The sequence below is a fragment of the Schistocerca piceifrons genome, chromosome 6 (genome assembly GCF_021461385.2).
Source record: "Schistocerca piceifrons isolate TAMUIC-IGC-003096 chromosome 6, iqSchPice1.1, whole genome shotgun sequence".
Classification (NCBI taxonomy): Eukaryota; Metazoa; Arthropoda; class Insecta; order Orthoptera; family Acrididae; genus Schistocerca; species Schistocerca piceifrons.
In genome coordinates, this window is record NC_060143.1 from 383,462,513 (window position 1) to 383,486,094 (window position 23,582).

At 43.8% G+C, this 23,582-nt stretch overlaps 1 protein-coding gene across 1 annotated transcript in view; it reads right to left on the reverse strand.

The window, feature by feature from the left end:
• LOC124803005 (ATP-binding cassette subfamily G member 4-like) overlaps positions 1 to 23,582 on the reverse strand; it is a 410,627-nt gene that overhangs the window by 240,996 nt on the left and 146,049 nt on the right. The gene's annotated exons all lie outside the window — the stretch shown is intronic.

The following is a 23,582-nucleotide window of genomic DNA, read 5'->3' on the forward strand; positions in this document are numbered from 1 at the left end:
GAGAGGGAGGCCCATTCCCTCATCAGTTGCGGATGACATTGCTGTTGCTACAGCTGACCGTGCAGCACATTGCCTCAGATTCTTCAGCCAGTCTTCAAGATCGGTCAAGGGAACTGTCTTTCCCCTGCGCAATAGTTAAATAGATTTTGAGGCGAATTTTACACTGGTATCCCTGCAAGATTCAGTAAGTGTACCAAATGAATACCCAAGGCAGGCTACAACGCCATGACTTTCTCCTTCATTTTTTACATGTGTGGAAATGCATGACATGTGGCTGGGGTATATTCTTTGGATGGACGAGGCACATTTTACTCTGCATGGTGCCGGGAATGCACTCCCCCACATGTTGTGCAGGAACATCCACTACACTTCAGTTATGTAATTGTGTGATGTTGTTCCACAAGTTCTTTCATTCTCCGTACATTTTCCTTCGATGAGGTGTCACCTCGAAGGTCGTTAGGTGTATAGTGACATCTGCACGCAACTGCATATTCACCACTATTTTTGTGCAAGATGGGGCGACACCACATGTCGCTTGCCAGGTGAAAGATTTGCTTCGAGAAACCGGTAACGATCGCATTACCTCTACGTGATTTCAAGAAGTGTAGCTTCCCGGGTCCCCAAAACTTAATCCATGTGACTTTCGGTTGTGAGAATACCTGGAAGATCGTGTCTGTTAGGGATGCATCAGGCGTGTTCCTGATCTGAAGTACAGCATACGACTACATATCGTTCTGATTACACGGGATATGCTGTTAGCAACTGTCGACCACGCTGTATTACAGAAGCAGCATATTGTTGAATCGGGAGACCCTTTTGAACACATGTTGTAAATTGTGACCACATGGTGATAAATGTACCAGAACCAGTGTTATCACCTGTTTGATCGTTCCTCCCCTTTTCGTGCAACCACACCACGTTCTGACAGCTTACAGCGCCATATTTTCACCTGATGGCAGAAAGTGAAACTAATACTTTTTTCAGCACACTCCACGAGCGCATCGATGCCTATGATATTTCAGGGTCTGCAACGTACACAGTCCGCACTGCATCACTCTCCACACCGTCACTTCAATTATAACCAATAGATATATCATTGTACATCATTAACACTGAGCTGCGTAAAAATAAGTCTGAAGGGGGGGAAAAATGGCTCTGAGCACTATGGGACTTAACTTCTGAGGTCATCAGTCCTCTAGAACTTAGAACTACTTAAACCTAACTAACCTAAGGACATCGCACACATCCATGCCCGAGGCAGGATTCGAACCTGCGACCGTAGCGGTCGCGCGGTTGCGGACTGTAGGGTCTAGAACCGCTCGACCACCCTGGCCGGCTCTGAAGGGAGAATTTCGCTACACATACTAGTTAAATATATATACAAAAACGTGTGAAACATTTCAAACATACGTGAAAAATATTTTACATTTGCGTACATGGGCATAACCACGGGTGAAAAGCTCACCCTAAACCTCTGGAACGATTTCGGTCCAATTTGGTACACATATTAGCTACAACGTGGAAAGAAAACTGTGAGAGTAAGAACTACCAGCGTCTTATTCTGGTAGTGTGCATAACATGGTGAGAGAAGGTGGAGAAGGCGGTGGATAGGTATTGGATGGAAGGAGGAGATGAACAGAGATAAGGGGAGGAAGAGATGGACAGAGTGGGAGAGAGGGGGAAATTAGCAGACAGAGGGGAGAGTAGAAGATAGGCAAAGAAAGGAAGATATGGACAGAGAGAGGGGTTATAGGAGATGGCCAGTGAGAGGGATAGGAGGAAATGGACAAAAAAGAGGGAGAGAGGGGGGGGAGAAGGGGGGGAAGGACATATAGAAGATTTGAATAAATACATACGCGGGCAACGACAGGTACTCAGCTCTTAATAATACTCTCAGACATACAGGATGTCCCAAAAAGAATGACCCGATTTTAACTTGTAATAATGTTGAGACAAATGTCACTAGGTAACTGAAACAGCACTAGAGTTTCAGAAAAAATCCTCTAGTTGTCGCTAGTGGCGCTGACCTAGAGCGTGCATCCAGTCTCGCGCAATATGGCGTCCGCGGAACGGAAGGCGTATTGTGTTACTGAATTTAGTCGTACTCAATCAGTGATGGCAGTTCAGCGGGCGTTTCATATTCGATTTCGTGCTACACCACCATCACCAAAGAACATTCGACGGTGGTATAAACAGATTGAAGAAACAGGGTGCCTCTGTAAAGGCAAAAGTCCTGGCCAGCCACGCGTTCCTGAACAAACAGCGGAACAAATAATACCTTGCAATGCCACGGAACTGGTTATTTTCACAACTTGACTCTGACAATTTCATCTATCAGCAAGATGGAGCACCACCGCAGTGGCACAACAACGTGCGCAGTTTCCTCAATGCCGACGTGCCTCAACGTTGGATAGGGCATACAGGACCGCGAGACCAGGCTTTACATTCTTGGCCTCCTAGGTCCCCTGACTTAACACGATGTGATTTCTACCTGTGGGGATATGTTAAACAATGTGTTTACGTTCCTCCCTTATCTCGTGACATTGATGAACTAAAAACCAGAATATCAGCTGCTGTAGCTTCAGTGACAGAAGACACCTTACGCTCAGTTTGGGATGAATTCGGCTATCGGCTAGATGCCGTCCGTACAGCCAGTAGAGGGCATATTGAACATTAACGATCGATTTTTAGAAGCTTCTGTCTTTTTCTGAATAATTTATTATGCAATTTGTTGGTGTTAAGCCCTTCTTCCTAATAAATAATTCTATTTAAAATCGGGTAATTCTTTTAGGGACACTATGTATAATTAATTGCCGCAACGTATAGATTATGTAGGTATATTGGTTTTTCATGTGACAAATTTGTGCAGCTCTATTGTGGTAACGAAGCACTCAAATCTTAGCCTATGAATGAACTCAAGAGCACGTTTTGCATTGTGTATTAATAATACGTAGGAATTTAGAGCTAACTGCCCGGTGTGTGTTGCTGAAGAGATGACTTTCGTAGGCCAGACAAGTGAATCTGAAAGTCGTATCCCGTTTTTAACCTTAACTGCGGTAGCGATGGGTACGCGGACGTCGACGTATTAACGTGAGTCACCCGACTGCACGTCCGGCTTGTATGTGGGTGCTTAGATAAGCCGAGCTGAAACGGGAATCAAGGACAATGGCACGACAGGGGCGTTGGAGCTGTGGCGTTAGAGCTGCGTAGCGTGAAGTGCTAGTTGTACGCCAGTACAGTGTAATGACGGTCGCGCCAGTTGCCGACACAGGGTAACATTGACACACACACACACACACACACACACACACACACACACACACACACACACAGAGAGAGAGAGAGAGAGAGAGAGAGAGAGAGAGAGAGAGAGTGAGCGAGGTTGTCAACATGACTGTTTGACTCTCTCAGTGACACATTATCGCCCAGCTCAAACCACTAAGATAGAAATTTGGAATCTGCGGAGGGTGTTGATCTTATAAAGTAGGCGATGTTTAAGAAGCGATTTTTCCATATTTCTTTCCTAAGGGAGTGAAATAAGGAATGAAATGCTTTTAGAAAAATGCCGCTATTAAGGCAAGTTTGAAACTAAATGTGCCAAAACTGATATTTAGTTTCTCGGTCAGAAACAAAGAAATATGTGTTTCAGCATTTTTGTATACTTAACCTCTATGGGGGTGAAATTTTAAAAAGTCATTATTGAAGAACTGCTACAAAGCTACATCTATGAAAATTGGTAATTGATTTCTTGGTCATAAATAAAAAAAAAACACATTTTCTAGGGTTTTTGAAATTCAACCCATACGGGGGTGAAACAGGGGATGAAACTTTTTATGCAGGTATTTCATTATGCAAGCATTTTTGAAGCTCAACGTATGAAAAGTTATATTTGGCTTCTCTGTTCGACACAAAAAATACGTGTTTCACTGTTTTTGGGAATCCAGTCTCTAAGAGGGGGAAAAAGGGGATGAAAATTTTAATAAAATATTTCATTATATCAAAAAACTTTAAAGATAAATATGTGAAAATTGTTACTTCACATCTCGATTAGATATAAGAAATATGTGTTAGAAGAGGAAAGTTTATATGGAAACATCACCACAAGAACGCAAAAGGCACGATTAACAAATGGTTGAAATGGCTCTAAGTCTAAGCACTATGGGACTTAACATCTGAGGTCATCAGTCTCCTAGACTTAGAACTACTTAAACCTAACTAACCTAAGGACACCACACACATCCATCCCCGTGGCAGGATTCGAACCTGCGACCATAGCAGCAGCGCGGTTCCGGACTGAAGCGCCTAATACCGCTAGGTCAAAGCGGCCAGCGCACGATTAACAAAAACCTTGGACCCCAGCTATCAGAATCGCATTTTGGTCAGAATTACTTTCGAAAAAGACCATGCTTCCATGGCCTTAATTAGTGTGAAAAGTGTAGAAGGTGTTTGCAGGTTGTGAAATACATAAAAAATGGCTCTGAGCACTATGGGACTTAACGTCGGATGTCATCAGTCCCCCAGAACTTAGAACTACTTAAACCTAACTAACCTAAGGACATCACACACATCCATGCCCGAGGCAGGAGTCGAACCTGCGACCGTAGCGGTCGCGTGGTTCCAGACTGAAGCGCCTAGAACTGCTCGGTCACACCGCCCGGCTGAAAACATAAAGAGTAAAGAAGAGATCTATACAGACCATACAGCCTACGTGAGCGAAGCAGCGAGCGCTAACTTGTGTAGTATAATTATGGAGCTTTAAGTTGCGGAATAAACGGGTAGCTTGTTTCCGTGGAAATGTTCCAACTTTCTCCTCAGTTTCCTCCTCCGCTCGCTTAATGTACATATTAGATGACAGAGGAGGACAGGCTACAATCCTGTCTCACTCCCTTCTCAGTTACTGTCTCCCTTTCAGTGGTTAGCACACTGGACTCGCGTTCGGGAGGACGACGTTTCAAACCTGCGTCCGGCCATCCCGAGTTAGGTTTTTCGTGATTTCCTTAAATATCTTCAGGGAAATAACGAAATGGCTCCTCTGAAGGGGCACGGCCGACTTCCTTCCCCATCGTTCCCTAATCCGATGGGACCGATGACCTCGCTGTTTGGCCCCTCCGCCTAATCAACCAACCTTTCATGTCTTTCAACTCCCAGGACTGCAGTTGCATTTCGGTACAAGTTGAAAGCGAACGGTGTATTATTGATTACGTTTCTCCACTGCGTCTGAAAAACTCATACCATTCTTTGTTCTACATGCCAATCGTACCTATCAATGAGCCAGCAGTTGTTTATAATAAATGGGTACAAATTTACGTTTCATCGACGTAAAGAGCTGATATTTTTAATTCCAGTGACTTTTTGTCTTCTTGGTCATGCATGGTGGCGCATTAGACTGGCAACTCTCTAAAGTACAATAATTTTTCAGACGGCCGGAGTGGCCGAGCGGTTGTAGGCGCTTCGGTCTGGAACCGCGCGACCGCTACGGTCGCAGGTTCGACTCCTGCCTCGGGCATGGATGTGTGTGATGTCCTTAGGTTAGTTAGGTTTAAATAGTTCTAAATTCTAGGGGACTGATGACCTCAGATGGTTCAAATGGCTCTGAGCACTGTGGGACTTAACTTCTGAGGTCATCAGTCCCCTAGAACTTAGAACTACTTAAACCTAACTAACCTAAGGACATCACACACATCCATGCCCGAGGCAGGATTCGAACCTGCGACCGTAGCGTCCTCAGATGTTAAGTCCCATAGTGCTCAGAGCCATTTGAACCATTTGAATAATTTTTCTGTGCATTATTTTGCTTTCAAGTTCAAACTTGCTAGTTCCTTACGAAAGCTGACTGAGTATAATATCACCTGTAGACGTAACTTCTATTAAATATTTATTGTCAGCCCCTTGTTTCTTCTTGTTTTTATTGTCGTTGTTCTCTGCGTCTTCGAGATTTCTGCTCCAGTCGACGTGGTAGCCTTATTTCCATGTTCTTTCCATCACTGCCTTACGTACGAGTAACATTCTGCATTCACGTTCTCGCTTTCTCCATCTTTTGTGAATTCTCTTTTCTTAATCACTGCCAAGACAGTGAGTGACTTTAACAGCAAGTCGCCACCTCTGTCCACGAATACAGTCTTTACGGTCACTTCTCACGTTTGTACTGTTTTCTTTGTTTCAGACTGCAGTGTAGATGGAGAATGAATTTTCACTCTGCAGCAGAATATGCACTGATTTGATACTTCCTGGAAGATCACAACTTTGTGCGGGACTGAGGCTCGAAGTCGCGTAACGGTTCGGCTTTATCGGCCGTTTTTAATTCTAGCACTCCGAGTTCACTCTGCATCAACATGTTGCAATGAGAAATTAGAGGGGCAGCTGAAAACGGGCACTCACTGTCCGAAACCTGGGGTGTTTTTGTATTAACGGGAGTTGTAAACTGTTAACAGAAAGCTTAGTCCAAGTTACGGGGCGACGCTGCAGCTAAGCGATCAGTGAACTGGGTAACTGGTCAGAAGCAGCGGGCAGCAGAGTCCAGGCGGGGATGAACAACTAACAAAAGATCCCAACCCAGAAAATGATTACAAAAAATGTTAAATAAAACTGCAGTCCTGAAATAACATCTTTGTGCTTCGCTATTAATGTATTCCGCGCCGAATAAACAGGATTGATTGTTGTGACTATACTGAATCATTATAAAGGCTCCTTAGTGACATGACATAGCCCATTTATGCTTGTCTGCGTAAGCTATGAGCCAACGGCTTTGTTGCAGAGCTAACATTCGTTCCAGTCAGATCATAAAAGTTAAGCGCTATCGAACTTGGCTAGTACTTGGATGGGTGACCGTCCGATCCGCCGAGTGTTGTTGGCAAGAAGGGTACACTCAGTCCTTGTGAGGTTAACTACGGAGCTACTTGATGAGGTACTAGCGGCTCCGGTCACAAAAACTGACAACGACCGGGAAGTGGTCTGCTGATCACATGTCCCTCCATATCCGCATCCACTGACGCCTGTGAGCTGAAAATGACACAGCGATCGATCGCTCCCATTGGGCCTGCAAGGCCTGTTAGGGCGGAGTTTAGATTTTTGCGTAAGTTATAGCACAATATATTGGCGCACATTTTAATTGCTGTTGCGACTGATTTAGTATATTCGTTTTCACTGGTTTATGTTGTGGAACGATAATGAGAACATATCATGGAATTTTAGCGTTGGATTGATTAATGTTATTTCTGAACGGAAAATAAGTGGTATGCTTTCGTAAATAACAATTCGTTTATCCAACTTAAGTGACGTATTATGAGCAAGCGGTGATTTTACACCAGACTTTTAACGTTCAAGCTCATCCTCAGAAATCTCTATGTAGGCACAGTAAAGCAGGACTGAAGTACTATAGTGAGATTGTGGATAATTACGGCGATGGTTTTGCACAGGCCCCTATTTCGTGAGGAGCTACCCTAGGCCGATGCCTGTTAAGTAGTTCTGGCTAGGTTCCTTACGAGTCGATTGGCTGATAATACAACTCATCCCGAGTAAAGTCGGTACACGGAAGAAGAGGGAAGCCGCCGCATTCTGAGCGTATAAAGTGCTAATGCCCTAGCGGCTGTGCTGTTCGGATAGGACTCACGACCTGCTTGTTTGCTCTATACACACTGTCTAAACAAGACCAACAGAGACTCCGAAACTATAACCATAAAGATATTTTTCAGTAATACACTACTGGCCATTAAAATTGCTACACCACGAAGATGACGTGCTACAGACTGTGACATGCAAATGATCAGCTTTTCAGAGCATTCTCACAAGGTTGGCGGCGGTGGCGACACCTACAGCGTGCTCACATGAGGAAAGTTTCCAACCTATTTCTCATACACAAACAGCAGTTGACCGGCGTTACCTGGTGATACGCAGTTGTGATACCTCGTGTAAGAAGGACAAATGCGTACCATCACGTTTCGGACTTTGGTAAAGGTCGGATTGTAGCATATTGCGATTGCGGTTTATCGTATCGCGACATTGCTGCTCGCGTTGTTCGAGATCCAATGACTGATATCGGAATATGGAATCGGTGGGATCAGGAGGGTAATACGGAACGCCGTGCTGGATCCCAACGGCCTCGTATAACTAGCAGTCGAGATAACAGGCACCTTATCCTCATGGCTGTAACGGATCGTGGAGCCACGTCTCGATACCTGAGTCGACGGATGGGGACGTTTGTAAGACAACAACCATTTGCACGAACAGTTCGACGACGTTTGCAGCAGCATGGGCTATCAGCTCGGAGACCATGACTGCGGTTACCCTTGACGCTGCATCACAGACAGAAGCGCCTTCGATGGTGTACTCAACGACGCACCTGGGTGTACGAATGGCAATACGTCATTTCTTCCGATGAATCCAGGTTCTGTTTACAGCATCATGATGGTCGTATCCATGTTTGGCGACATCGCGGTGAACGCACATTGGAAGCATGTATTCGTCATCGCCATACTGGCGTATCGCCCGGCGTGATGGTATGGGGTGCCACTGGTTACACGTCTCGGTCACCTCTTGTTCGCACTGACGGTACTGTGAACAGTGGACGTTACATTTCAGATGTGTTACGACCCGTGGCTCTACCCTTCATTCGATCCCTGCGAAATCACACATTTGAGCAGGATAATGCACGACCGCATGTTGCAGGTCCTGTACGGGCCTTTCCGGATACAGAAAATGTTCTACTGCTGCCAGCACATTCTCCAGATCTCTCACCAATTGAAAACGTCTGGTCAATGGTGGCCGAGCAACTGGCTCGTCACAATACGCCAGTCATTACTCTTGGTGAACTGTGGTATCGTGTTGAAGCTCCATGGGCAGCTGTACCTGAACACGCCATCCAAGCCTTGTTTGACTCAATGCCGAGGCGTATCAAGGCCGTTATTACGGCCAGAGGTGGTTGTTATGGGTACTGATTTCTCAGGATCTATGCACCCAAACTGCGTGAAAATGTAATCACATGTCAGTTCTAGTATAATATTTTTGTCCGATGAATACCCTTTTAACATGTGCATTTCTTCTTCGTGTAGCAATTTTAATGACCAGTAGTGTATACCTCGTGTGCAACATTGAAGGTGAAAGTAAATTTCGCATATGTTACTGCCAGTAAAACAGCTCGATGAAACTTGGACCATACATAGAAAGGACTGCTACAGTTTAGTACAGAAGGGGCTGGAAGAAATTAGCAATGAGACGAACAGAAATGATACTTTCATCCTAAGACAATAATCACATTGAAATGACCTGCTTGATTTGCAGAAGACGAGACATGGTTCTTTCACGAGATCTCATGCTGGCCATGAGGTTCGTAAGAAGTTCTTGTGGTAGGGTTTTCCATTCCTCCACCGGCTCGGACAACAACTATTGAATAGTCGTTGGTACATGTGGAAGTGCTCCAGTTCGTCTTCCCAACACATTCCACACATACTCCACGGAACTTAATTTGGCTAAACTGGAGACCAGTGCATTCGCCGAATCGTTCCCGCAGCTCCTCCATCTACGCTATTCGATGCGATCGCGCTTCTTCAGCGCCATAAATATGCACCCCTGAAGAGACACGCTTGGGAAAGACGTACAGTGTCAAAATAATACTGACCGGTGTTCAGTACCTCGATGCAACATTAAACCTGTCCACACAATAACACCTGGACTGTTATCATGATTCACCAACTGCGACATAATCGCGTGTACAAACAGTGATCCAATATTGTAAAATGCTTTTTTTATTCCAGTCTCTGATCACAAATGAATTCTTTAGACGATGACCGGTTTCAGTCTGTAATGACCATCTTCAGATCTAAAATATATAAACATATACATCTAGTGAGCAGTGTGTCTTTTAACATAAAACAGCAATATGTATCACAATATGCTGTCATACACTAGGGAAATGTACAGATAAAATTTGGTATAACGTACCTTTTTTACACCATGTCCTAAAGTGATACGGCCTTAATGGCATCGTCAAAACATATAAATATAATCAGCGTAGCATCGTCACATAGATTTAAAATATGGTGTAGAATAGGCCACATCTTCCACATAGTGATTATAGTCAACTAGCTACTGAGATACAGTAGCATCTAGAAACCTGTTTGCCTACATCCTCCTTAGATGTCGCTACTGTGGGCTTATTTATATGTAGTCATCATTTACGCAAAAACATAATCTGATAAAAGCACATTTGATAAAATGCGTGTAGCAGACTTATTAAAATTGATGACTATCATAGAAACCAACTGTGATACATTAAAAGATGAATGCAGTTACCCATGTAAAATTATTAAATGAAAAATATATGAAGAGTATAGGTCGGACCCTTTTTTATGGCGAATTTACGGTCAACAATTAATACAGCGTAATACATTGCCTGTGGCAACCTATAAATTACTTATGAAAGATAAAATGTCTATATGACAGCTGAAAACGAGACAGATCAATGAACAGCGCCCTCTGTTGGGTCGGCCGCTAGGATCTTATGTAGGCGCGCACCGATCGTAAGGCAATGTATTATGCTATATTAATTGTTGACCGTCAATTCACCATAAAAAGGATCGGACCTATACTCTTCATTTATTTTTCTTTTAATAATTTTACATGGGTAACTGCATTCATCTTTTAATGTATCACAATTGGTTTCTATGATAATCGTCAATTTTAATAAGTCTGCTACATGCATTTTATCAAATGTGCTTTTATCAGATTATGATGACTATATATAAGCAAGCCCACAGTAGCGAGATCTAGGGAGGATGTAGGCAAACAGGTTTCTGGATGCTACTGTACCTCAGTAGCTAGTTGGCTATAATCACTATGTGGACGATGTGGCCTATTTTAAATCTATGTGACGATGCTATGCTGATTATATTTATATGTTTTGACGATGCCATTATGGCCGTACCACTGTAGGACATGGTGTAAAAAAGGTACGTTATACCAAATTTTATCTGTACATTTCCCTAGTGTATGGCAGTATATTGTGATACATATTGCTGTTTTATGTTAAAAGACACACTGCTCACTAGATGTATATATTTATATATTTTAGATCTGAAGATGGTCATTACAGACTGAAACCGGTCATCGTCTAAAGAATTTATTTGTGATCAGAGACTGGAATAAAAAAGCATTTTACTATAATGATTATTTTCGGCCATACTGGACGTATCCTCATATCACGAGAAGTGGTAACACGTAATGCTCCTCGAAACAGTGTTTAATATGATAGTTTTGCACCACGTCCACGTGGACCAAAGATCATCCAACTGTGCTGGTGGAGGAATGGAACACTCTATCATGAGAAGTCATTACCAACATTGCGGCCAACATGGGATAATGTTGCAGAGCATGCACTGTCGTCCATGGTGATCACACACCCATTATGAACTGTGTACCGCTTTCTGTAATGTCCACATGACCATCATAAAATCGCGGCGACATCAGTGTAATTACTGTCTACGAATAAAAGAGTCATTTCTGGTCGTCACATCACGTATCTCTCTCGGTTACCTGCTGCACTGTACTGTAACTGTAATGCACTATACTGTCGTAGTTCTTTCTATGTATGGTCCAAGTTTCATCGAGCTGTATTATTTCGCCGCCACACATCATGCGAAAGTTAATTTCACCTGTAATTTTTGCACATCAGCGTAATTATCAATTTTCGTTGTTATCGGACTTTTGTTCTGTGGCTTCTATACTAAGGGCGTTCAGTAAGTAATGCAACAATTTTTTTCCCCGAAAGGACGTTGGTTTTATTCAGGATTCCAGTACACCATATTATTTGCCACCCTTTTGGCTGTAAAATCCTATTTTTCGTCGTAACCTTGGTTCATTACGCCTGCCTTATGCCACCCTACTTGCGAGGGGGACGCTATACGCCCGCATGGTATCGACGTTTGCCGTATCAACTACCTCCCCGTCATCCACTTGCTGCTTCCCGTTAAGTCCGTACTTCATTATGCCAAACAGATGAAAGTCGAAAGGTGTGGAAAAAAAATGGTTCAAATGGCTCTGAGCACTATGGGACTTAACTTCTGAGGTCATCAGTCCTCTAGAACTTAGAACTACTTAAACCTAACTAACCTAAGGACATCACACACATCCATGCCCGAGGCAGGATTCGCACCTGCGACCGTAGCGGTCGCGCGGTTCCAGACTGAAGCGTCTAGAACGGCTCGGCCACAACGGCCGGCGAAAGGTGAGAGATCCTGGCTGAAGGGTGAATGAGGAAGAACATTCCAACGAAGTTTTGTGTGCTCCTATGGGATGCGCAGACTTCTGAGGTCTTGCGTTGTCATAAAGAATGAAAAGTTCGTTGCTCAGATGATCTACTGTCAGGTGGCGAGTAATGCGACGGGCACATACCCGTGAGTACCCCAACTGGTGGACGAGAGCACTACCAACAGAGACACCCAATTAAACCGCGAGATATTTGATTGTGATCCGTCCATCACCTCGAATGAGAGTGTCCGCACGTTCCAACATTGCAGGAGTCACAGCTGCGTGCGGCCGGCAGGCACACGGGAGATCGGACAGGTTTCCACGAACTTGTTGTAATGAAAATAGACGCCTCGCCCGATGACTCATCGTGGTTTTCTTCACTGTCGGGTCTTCGTACACATTCTGTAAGCGCCTATAAATATCTGCGATGTCCTCGTTTTTCGTCAAAAGTAACTCAGTGACAGCTCTCTGCTTGGTACGCATCTCCGTTATAGACGCCCTTTTGAAGACTACGTACAGTGCCTCCACATGTCTGAGCTTTATGAAACTTTAGGGGATGAAGCGGGAACATTCCACCATGCCCCACAACTAACTCCACATTTTTTCAGCCGAAACTGGTCGAGAAAAAAATGTGGGCAGAACGACCCAATTACTTTACTGTGGGACCGTGTTATTGATGTATTAACAGATGTTTATTACTTTATGGTTCAAATAGCTCTGAGCACTATGGGACTTAACATCTGAGGTCATCAGTCCCCTAGAACTTAGAACTACTTGAACCTAACTAACCTAAGGACATCACACACATCCATGCCCGAGGCAGGATTCGAACCTGCGACCGTAGCGGTGGCGCGGTTCAGGTTATAGCGCCTAAAACCGCTCGACCACTTCGGCCGGCATTACTTTATGAATCGACGCCATATGTTATTCCATTGCGTCATACGGTGACTGCTTAATTACTTCAGTTAGATGCGTTTTCCCAAAAGTGAGAGACAAAGAAGGGTCTAGTTTTCATCTGCGCTCCGCCAGCAGCGGAGGCAGCCGCAGATAGTTCTGTTCGTATGTCTGTGAGACGATGACGTAGATGTCACGGAGCGGACAGTAGCAGAGCTCGACCTTCGTGCATGGCTGCGCAACCGCAACCCGCTCACTCCACAACAAAAGCCTCTTGCTGTTTCATCTTAACAACGTCCGTAATCAGTAAAATTTTTGAGAGGTCTACTATTATACCACATTAACGAACTGTACTTTTTAAACTGTCGTACAATAAGTTAACTCGTAACCGATTTTGAAAACTGTGTCCCGCGGAATGGCAGGAACAGCAAATCTTCCAGAAACTTAATAAAAAAAGTTACGTTCTTAACATGGCCCCTACCCTCAGTGGAATAAGAAGCAACCTTGGGGTTTAACGTCCTGTGGGACTGAACAGAAATTCGAATAGGACAAGGATAGGGAAGGAAATCGACTGTGTACTTTTCAAAGAAACCATCTCGAAATTAGACATATTCTGATAAACGAAACCACGGAAAGCCTAATCCTGGAGGTCGGTCACGTATTTGAAGTTTGCTTAAAAGGAAATTAAAGATTTCGTTCTGTTTCAAACTACATGGCCGAAAAAAAAGCAACACAAAGAACGACTTGCGGGAGATAAACGAAAGTTTCTACATCTGAATGATGATGTCTATTCAGATGTCACACCAGTCGCATGAGGGTGAAGCTAATAGCGCCACTATTAGGATGAAAATCAGTTTTGAATTAAATACTCGCTGCAACGGTCGCAAGTGATAGTTACCTACGAGACTTTACTTAATTAGTTGATGTTCGTCAAAATTCCCTTTAATTAGACGAAGACATCACCATCGACTGTTCACTAAGTTTGAACGAGGTCGTGTAGTGGAACTACGAGAAGCTGCCTCTTCCTTCCACAACACTGCAGAAAGCCTTGGCGGGGATGCAACCACTGTACATGACTGCTGGCAGCGGTGGTCACAGGAATGTACGGTCGCGAGAAGAACGGGCACCGTCCAGGAAATTTGGAAATTTGTGGTAAGGTCTTATTGGACCAAACTGCTGAGGTCATCGAAAAATGGTTCAAATGGCTCTGAGCACTATGGGACTTAACTACTGTGGTCATCAGTCCCCTAGAACTACTTAAACCTAACTAACCTAAGGACATCACACACATCCATGCCCGTGGCAGGATTCGAACCTGCGACCGCAGCCGTCTCGCGTTTCCAGACTGTAGCGCCTAGAACCGCATGGCCACTCCGGCCGGCGCTGAGGTCATCGGTCCGTAAGCCTACACACTACTTAATCTAACTTAAACTAAATTAGGCTAAGGATAACACACACACACACACATGCCCGAGGAAGGACTCGAGCCTCCGGCGGGGGGAGCTGTGAGGACCGTGACAAGGCACCCTACACCGCTCGGCTACCCCGCAGGATACACCGGCCAGCATCGTGACATTACCGAGGGTGAAGATCATCATGTTCTGCATAAAGCTCTGGAACTTCGCACTGCGTCTGCAGCAGCGGCTCGAACAGAAGTTTGGACCACAGTGACATAACCAATTGTTACGAATCAGCTACCTGAAGCACAACTCAGAGCCAGACGCCCTGTAGCGTGCATTCCGCTGACGCCAAACGACCGCCATTTGCAGCTTTGGTGGGTGAAGATCATTGGACAGCAGGGTGGAAGTCCGTTGTGTTTTCTGATGAAAACGGGTTTTCCCTCGGTGCCAGTGCGGTCGTATGTCGGTTAGGAGTAGGCCAGGTGAGGGCATGCAACCAACCTGTCTGTGTGCTGTACACACTGTACCTGCACCTGGTGTGATGGTCTGGGATGCGATTTTGTATGGCAGCAGGAGCACTCCAGTGGTTATCCCCCCGCAAATTTGTACGTCTGTCTGGTGATTCGACCTGTTCGCTGCCATCATTAATCAAGAGATGTTTTCCAACAGGATAACGCTCGTCCACATACCGCTATTTAACCCAACAAGTTGTACAGAGTGTCGACATACTGCCTTGGCCTGCTCAGTCACCACAGCTGTCCCCAGTCGAGCACCTATGGGACATCATCTAACGACAGCTCCAGTGTCAATCCACACCCAGCATTCACCGTCCCTGTATTGACCGACCAAAGCCAACATGCGTCGAACTCCTTACCAGAAATTGATATCCGGCAGCTGAACGATCAATGCATGCACGTTCGCACGCTTGCATTCAACAGTCTGGCGGTTACACCGTTATTAATGTACCAGCATTTCGCATTTCCAATGGCTTCTCTCAGGCTTGCAATAAAGTGCGACCAGGCAATGTTAATCACTTCAGTGTGTCACAAAGACAAAAGTATTTCCGAAATTTCATTACTCTACAATAATTATTTCTTGGTGTTGGGATTCTTTTCCCGTGTATATCAGAGCATTCAGACTGTGCGTATTGAGCAAATATTTCCGTTAAAGAACGTGTAAGTGCCGAAGTGAAATGAATATTTCGCAATTCCACTGAAGCATGAGACATAAAGGCTGCCACCAAGTTGTTAATCTTCTTCTTAAAACTGTTGCTCAAATATCCCCGAGTACTAACGATACGTTACACATCATTCAGTGTATCAAGACAAATAGCCAACGTCACCGCATATCAGATGTTTACAGGCTTTTATGGGCCATTTGTGTACTCTAAGGGCTCGTGAACACTGTCAGATGCTAAGCGATCTCTGTGAGGGAAACGGGGATGGCCTGTACCTGAGCGAGACAGCACTTGCACGCTGCATTCCGCGACGATCGTCCTCCGTATCAAGACGATAATGAATCCATTCACACTTCTACAACTGTCCGAAACTGGCTTACTGAACACTATGATTAAGCATGACACCTCGTTAAATCTCTGTTGAGTGCTTCTGAGGACATGCTGCACAGTCGATTTCCTTCTCCAAAAATACTTTCTCATTCAGCGACTTTTCTTGCAGAAGGACTGGATATATACAGTTTGACTGTTGTGAATGAGTTGTATTTGTCCTGCCCATGTGGGAATATCAGCTGTAATCCACAGCCTATCAGTAAAGATTAGACACCTTTCACGAGTGTTCATTATAATTTCATCCAACCCTTACAAATAAGAAGATGACTAGTTTCATATCATATGAAATTTTTACAGGCGATTATCTTGGAAATCGTTGGAAAAATATAGCCCATACATATTATAAAAAATGGAATTGTGTGTGTGTGTGTGTGTTTCTCCACATCTCCTCCTAAACCACCGGAGCCAGTTCAACCAGACTTAGTACAAATACCCTTCTGTCAAGCCACAATTGCTGTACGGGTAAGGGCCACATACGAAACATAGTCAGGTGACAGGACGTCATAAACATTAAGACGCGTAAAAAAACTGCACGATAGGGCATGACTTTTAAATGTTTTACTTCCTTTCTACTAACTCATTTCCAGCACAGTTTGCAAACAGTATCCACATATGACACTGAATGTACCTACAAAATTATCTCGATTGTGTCGTGTAACACATATGAGTCGTGGCGGCTTTAAGTTTGGCACCACTAACTACCTGGCGATATCGATCCTGGTCATACGCCAGGGCTGGGTTCCTAGGTCGAGGAGTATTATCGGGTTTGGCGGGCCATGGTGCCGGCAGATAGCGGGAGGCCCCGTGGCTGGCGAGTTGGTTTTTGCGGCACTCCCGCAGCCCAGGCGTTGACCTTGTGAAGCCGCGTGTTATTAAGTTGGTAGCAGCCAAAGTTTTCCAGTTGCATTAAGTAATGATGGCGGTGAGTTGCGAGAAGGGCAGCTGAACCCGCGTGGTACCTGGTCAGCAAGCACCGGGCCAACTCTGGACGCTTAAACACCCGTAGAAAACCTGTGCGGATTGGAGACAGTAACACCCCTGCTTGGAATCCTGGAGGTCATGGATTCTTCACACTCGATTGAAGTTACGTGTTGATCTTTTATTAGTAGTGGTTATCGTTAGCCCACCTCTGACCCACCAGGATAGCCGAGAGCGCTAACGCGCTGCTTCCTGGACTCGTGTAGGATCGAATCCGCCTGGCGGATTAACGACGGCGGCCGGTGTACCGGCCAGCATGGATGTGGTTTTTAGGTGGTTTCCCACATCCTACTAGGTGAATACCGGGCTGATCCCCACGTCCCGCCTCAGTTACACGACTCCCAGACATGTGAAACACATTCACACTACTTCACGATTTACGCTAGATGCAGACAGCTGGGGTAAACTAATTCCAACCTGGGGAGGGTGGGGTTATGGGATGGCGGCAGGAAGGGCATCCGGCCACCCCTTAACTTAACCATGCCAATTCCGTACTTAACCCTGCCGACCCTGTGCACAATGCGGGATAAAGGCAGTAGCGAAAGAAAGAAAGATCGTTAGCCCATGTCTGTGTTAATGTTGAATTAGATTCGTCATGTTCATTACGCCACCGACTGTATCATGGTCACCGATCAATGTAACTGACTGTAATCTGCTTGGTCCAGATCATAGTCATGTAAATTGAATTGGTGTAAGTGGGACTGCAGTATAGTCTGTGTCGAAGGCAATCCAGTGTTAAAAGAGGGTGTGCTCTGGCATTTTGATTTGCACGTAGTCTTAGTTAACGTTGCCAGTTTTCATGCAATGTTAAGGAGCATCAAGCTCGTGACTTCTATGTGCAGACACTTTCGCAATATCTTAATATTTCCTACACCTTAGATATTGTCATTTCCCCTTATTTTGGAACATTACTGTTTCCTTTCTGACGCATGTTGGCAGGATAGTTCTGGCAGCGGGCGACGCGTTCCTGTTTCCTGGGCTCAGAACAGAGACGTGTTTTCTTCCTGCTGCGGCGACACTTCCGTCTAGATTTTCCCGCAGCCAGCTGCCTCTATCAGCTGCCTCGTGTTAGCTCAAGTTAAGTAAATTTGATCGTATTTGTTCGTATCACGGTGGAGGGTCGCCCAATTAATTCCGGAACCCTTCATCTCTTCAGATATTGAGAGTTGAGCAAGCACATGAGCCCTAAGTTGTGTTCCGGAAGTCAAAAGTTCCTTACGACTATTTCCCATTTTACAACTTGTTTAAATTTTGCAGTCTCTGTTCTGTTAGTTCTGGAGCGTGTTAAGTTCTAAAGGCCTTTGCTTATGAGTATGAAATGTTGACTTTTTTATGCGCTTTCATTATCTCACTCTATTCATTGTCAAACTTGCGTGGTAGAAGCCAGTTTGCTGTGATAATTGATTGCTGTAATTTGTCACCTTTCTTATATTTTGACGGATTGTACACTTATTTGAGGGTTATTATTAATGTTTCTGCTGGGTTGTAACAGCTGGGAGTTACATTCAAATTGTATGGCCATTCCAGCTTTTCTTGTATTTTGGGGGCTTGTGTATTTTATTGCTTATGGGATTTTATTAAGGTTTATGAATTGTTAAGGGGTATCCAACAACTAAAATCAATGGCGTGACTTATTATCCTTTCTGTATTTTGAGTGAGCGTTGTTTATTTGTTTAAAGTTTTATCAGTTCTTGAGAATTGTTAGTACTTTCAGTGGCAGTCATTTGTAATTCATGTCACTAGTAAAATACAATTTGTTGAACCAACCTGCAGTGACAATTAGTTGCTGTGACTTCTTACTTAGATTTGGGACGTAGGTATGTACCTCGTTTTAAGCCCTGCTCTTCATGGTGTAAATTGTTAAAAATTTTAAATAGTGAATTTGTCCCGTTGAAGTTCGTTAAACTATTGTGAGCGTTGTTATCCATTTTTGACAAGGTTTTTAATTTGTAATCATGTAATTAAGCAATAAAAAATATCCCAAGAAATGACAAAAGACGAAATATGTGGGTCCACCTTCCATGTGTTTGTTCCTTATAATTATCCCAACTCTTGTTGTGAAGTACCAACGTAGATCAGGAGATGTGTCGTTATAAACACTGAGATGCGCGAAAGATTGCCACATCCAGCATGAAGTTTTAATATTTTCATTCTTTAGTATAAAAAAACTGCTAAAGTCGAGTCAACTCAAGGAAATCTGTGACATCTGGCGACGCCTTTGACAGCTCACAACTGCGAAGCGCAAAGGAATGTAGACGGAAACGGAAGCCGTACATAGCTATGAAGAGGCCTTGCGGCACATACGTTTACGAAATCGCGTTGTAGACATGTGGAGCAGCTGCAGCTAGAGTACAGAAACTGTGCATGATCACGCTTCTTAATGTGGATAGTGAACTTATAAATTTGTATATTTCATATTTCTTAGTGCGAGTGTTTCACAAGTTAAAGATGTTTTCACGAGTACATGGAAACGAAATTTTTTCGATACTGCACTACAAACATAGATCATTTTTTTTTTATTTTTGCTTCTAACAGAAATTTGGTAAAATTGCTACTAGCGCAATGCCGGGTTTGTCAGCTAGTTTTTCTATTAGAAACTTCTATGCTATAAACAACGATTTCTATCATTTCCTGGAGTGACAACCTTTCCTTTACGGGCATAGCATCCAAGAAAAAAGAGAGATATTCTGTACATGCACTGGCGCTCGTTCTATTGAAATAAACGACTTGCTCGCTCTCTGTTCAAAGACAAAAATGTCGTTATATCATAATCAGGGAATGAGTGAAAGCGAGCAAATGTAGGTAGCCTGCATCGCCGCTCTTGGCAGTGTCCTAGTGGAGGTGGTTTGTACTTCCTTCCTCCGTCCTGTTACGAAGTGTCAGGCATTTATCTGTATCGTGTGGTTGGGTGTGACGAGTGCCTGCACTGATATCTGGTTTCGGAATGTAGCCCACTCTCGTCGAACAGCATGGGATCAACGTTCTCACCCAGCGGACGGATCACCAACAACACTATCGCATGCCCTCACTTTACGAGACACTGCGGACAGGTTTGAAACTTAATCTAAGGAATTGGCCCAGAGACGTGATCAGGAAGTTTGCGGCTCCACCTCTCCTCTCCTTGCCGGCTAAAGACTGGCGGTGGAATCTTCCATATCCAGGAGACGAACCGGTTTACCTCAGAGTGGAAAGCCACCGCTCAAACGTGCGTTAGTGACCTCGGCTAGGAGGCGGATGTATGTTATGTACACAGTCATGGTTATCACATCCTGACGGAAATTGTGCCACTTGCATACTAGAGTTGAAAACATTGTTTGCCGCGCGGCATTAGCCGAGCGGTCTATGGCACTGGTCCCGGCGGAGGTTCGAGTCCTCTCTCGGGCATGTGTGCGTGTGTTTGTCCTTAGGATAATTTAGGTTAAGTAGTGTGTAAGCTCAGGGACTGATGACCTTAGCAGTTAAGTCCCATAAGATTTCACACACAAAACATTGTTTATCTGAATCACGTTTAAATGTTAGTGAAGTAATAGGTAAAGGGAAAATTACTACAGTTCGTCTTTTTGTGTTTGCTTCAAGATACTGGAATGACTACTGTGTAACTGAAAATATCTAATTATATATACCACAACCACCCTACACCAAGCAGTATTTCGTGCGAATCGAAGCTGGTGCGAGCAAGTTCTCGCCCTAACATCATTTACAGAAGCCGGCTTCAAAAAGAAGAACAAAACCTCAATGGCACTGATTCACTTCACAGCTGCGTATGACATCGTGTGGCTGGATGATTACTCTATAAGCTAAATAAAATCGTTACAAACTCAAAGACCACAGTTCTATTGCTAACACTGCAGAAACCAGAAGTAAACCATACACCATAAAGAACGTTCTCCTTCAGGGGTCGGTTTTGGCCAAGCTTTTATTTAACTTGTACACCAGAGATGTGGTCACCACTGACTCTGTAAAGTTTAGGTACGCCAGCGACCTATTTACAACAACTGAAAGTAATACATTCGAAGAAGGTGAACAAACGATCTAGTATTTACCAGCGATCTAATGTTAAAAAAGTGGGGACATTGCCCTAACTCCAATGAAAGAGAAATTAGCTCATTTAACCTAAGCGAAAGAATGACAAACACAGAATTCACTGGTGCTAGCTGGGGATCTAGTGCAAACACCTTAAGAACTGCAACACATGCACTTGTCTATCCAGTCACCCAATACGGTTCTTCTCTCTGGAGTAGAAGTAGCCACGTCCACGAAACAGATATCTATCTAAATGATGCGATGGTGACCGTGGCAGGAACTCTTAAATCCACACCAGTTCCATGAGTGTCAGTACTCACCACACAAATCTCGGACGACAAAAAGGAGTAACGCGTGAGTAGATGCAACTCAAACGATCCAGAGACTTTCCAGTTCATGAGATATTGAACAGTTTAGCATGTACTTGACTAAAATCTAGAGAACCAACCTGGGTAAAGACTTGAGATCACGCCCTTAGAAAGCTAGAAGCTAAGAGATATCTGGAGAAATTATTGGACGTCCTTCCATGACCATAAGACGTTAGCTAACGTAAATCCAACTCCCAGGTGCGAACCAACCAAGAAATATATGGAGCTTCCTCAACCGCGTCAGATCTGGCCGCACCGTGACAAAAAGCAACGCTACACGAATGGGGAATCACCGACGATGATCAATACAACTGTGGAACATCGGAGCAAACTTAGAGCACATATCGAACGACTTCCCAAAACGAAAATTCATAGGTACTTGGAAAGACGTGGTACATGGAATACCTGCAGCAGTTAACTGGCTTTGGATATCCAACTATGACTGTAAATGGGTAGCTCAGCTCTCAACTTCTGTTTTCTGCTACCTCTTCTCCAGCTGTAATTATCACCTACACATACATACATACATATATATACAGATATATATGCTTCATTATCACCTACACATACATATGTATATGAAAGTGTGTGCTCGTACTGATGGATCAGCTCGACTGTATGTGCTTGTAAAAAATAATTCAGTAAGCCAAATGCTAAACAGTAAATTTGCTATTTTCATAAAGTACGAGTTTACATTGGCACATGTTGTTTGGCTGAAACGAAATGATTTAGTCACGTTACGAGCTTGTGATGGTGTTGCGAATTGTTTCACTCTCTGTCAAATGCGTATTTGAGTCAGAAATGAAACACTCGACTGTGCTCCTACTCTTGTGTGAATGTCCATACAGAAATCGTCGAAGTATTTCCGATGGATGAAGTGAAGCGGTCCGAAGGTCAGTTCGAACCCGACAACCCTTTATCGGTTTACTGGTGCGACCGACCTCCGAGCCCTTTAATTACTTATCACATTGTCGAAGCGGACGCAACCTTCTTCACCGAATTCGAACGAAGGGAGTGGAGCAGTTATTCTTCAGATGGTTCATATAAAGTAAACGCTAAGTTAGGTTTATGAAAGTAAGATCCCTTATCGCCAACCACTTCCGTTCTATTGTGGAAAGCGAATCTCTGTCAGCCGACTAAAATCACAAAGCCTTGTTACATTACGCTATACAGTCAAATTTCCAGATCGTTATCAACTATCGTGTGGACTAAAACTAAGTGCGACGAAGTCACAAATCATTTTAATGTAAGTCAAGTTCCCATTAAACATGGACGTTGTCGGAATGATAAGACTTCGATGCCTCAGTACAGATAACCGAATAGTCGGTGAAAGCGCGTCGAAGGGGTATTTATGGAGGGGTTACATTATAAGATGGTTGCTCAAGATAGGTAACAGTCTTTCCAGTGGTTTGAGGGGCAATAGCTTAAATAATGCGACATAATATAGCGATTTTCAGTATGAAACAAACATAAAACAGAAACATGAAAACTATCTGCAGATGAAAAGCCGTAGAATGCGTGATAAATATAAAACTAACAACATAAGTAAGTGATAGCATCATGTGAGATGTGTGAATAACTATCTTATTTCCAAATTATTTTTATTGGCCTAATTTTCAGCACAGCATAAACGTACAATGTTATCATGTCATAACAATTTACAGAAAAGATAATAAATGAAACTTACTGAAGACAGCACAGAACGTGTTGAAACATGTTTGGGTAAAACAATACTAATCATATGATCTCTTACGCAAGGCGAAATTCCAATTTATTTTTTTTTTATTTTTTTTTTTTGGTGGGGGGGGGGGGGGGGGGGGGAAGCAAGAAAAGTAAGATGATGTGCAACATCCAATAGATGTTCATGGGCTGTAGATATTAACAAACAATTTCCATACCTTTGACAAATACCTTTTGTTACTATTCATTGGACATCTCTTGAAGCGACTGGCTTGCAGACAAAGTAATGTGGACGTCTGTAAACATAGACCTCCAGTCTTAATTTCCTATCAAGCCTCCTCCGTACCTATCGAGGGAGGAAAAGTGTAACAGCTTATAGTGAGCCGCTATTTAACGTACTTGTCGATATTTTAAAAGAAACTGATACTCGAT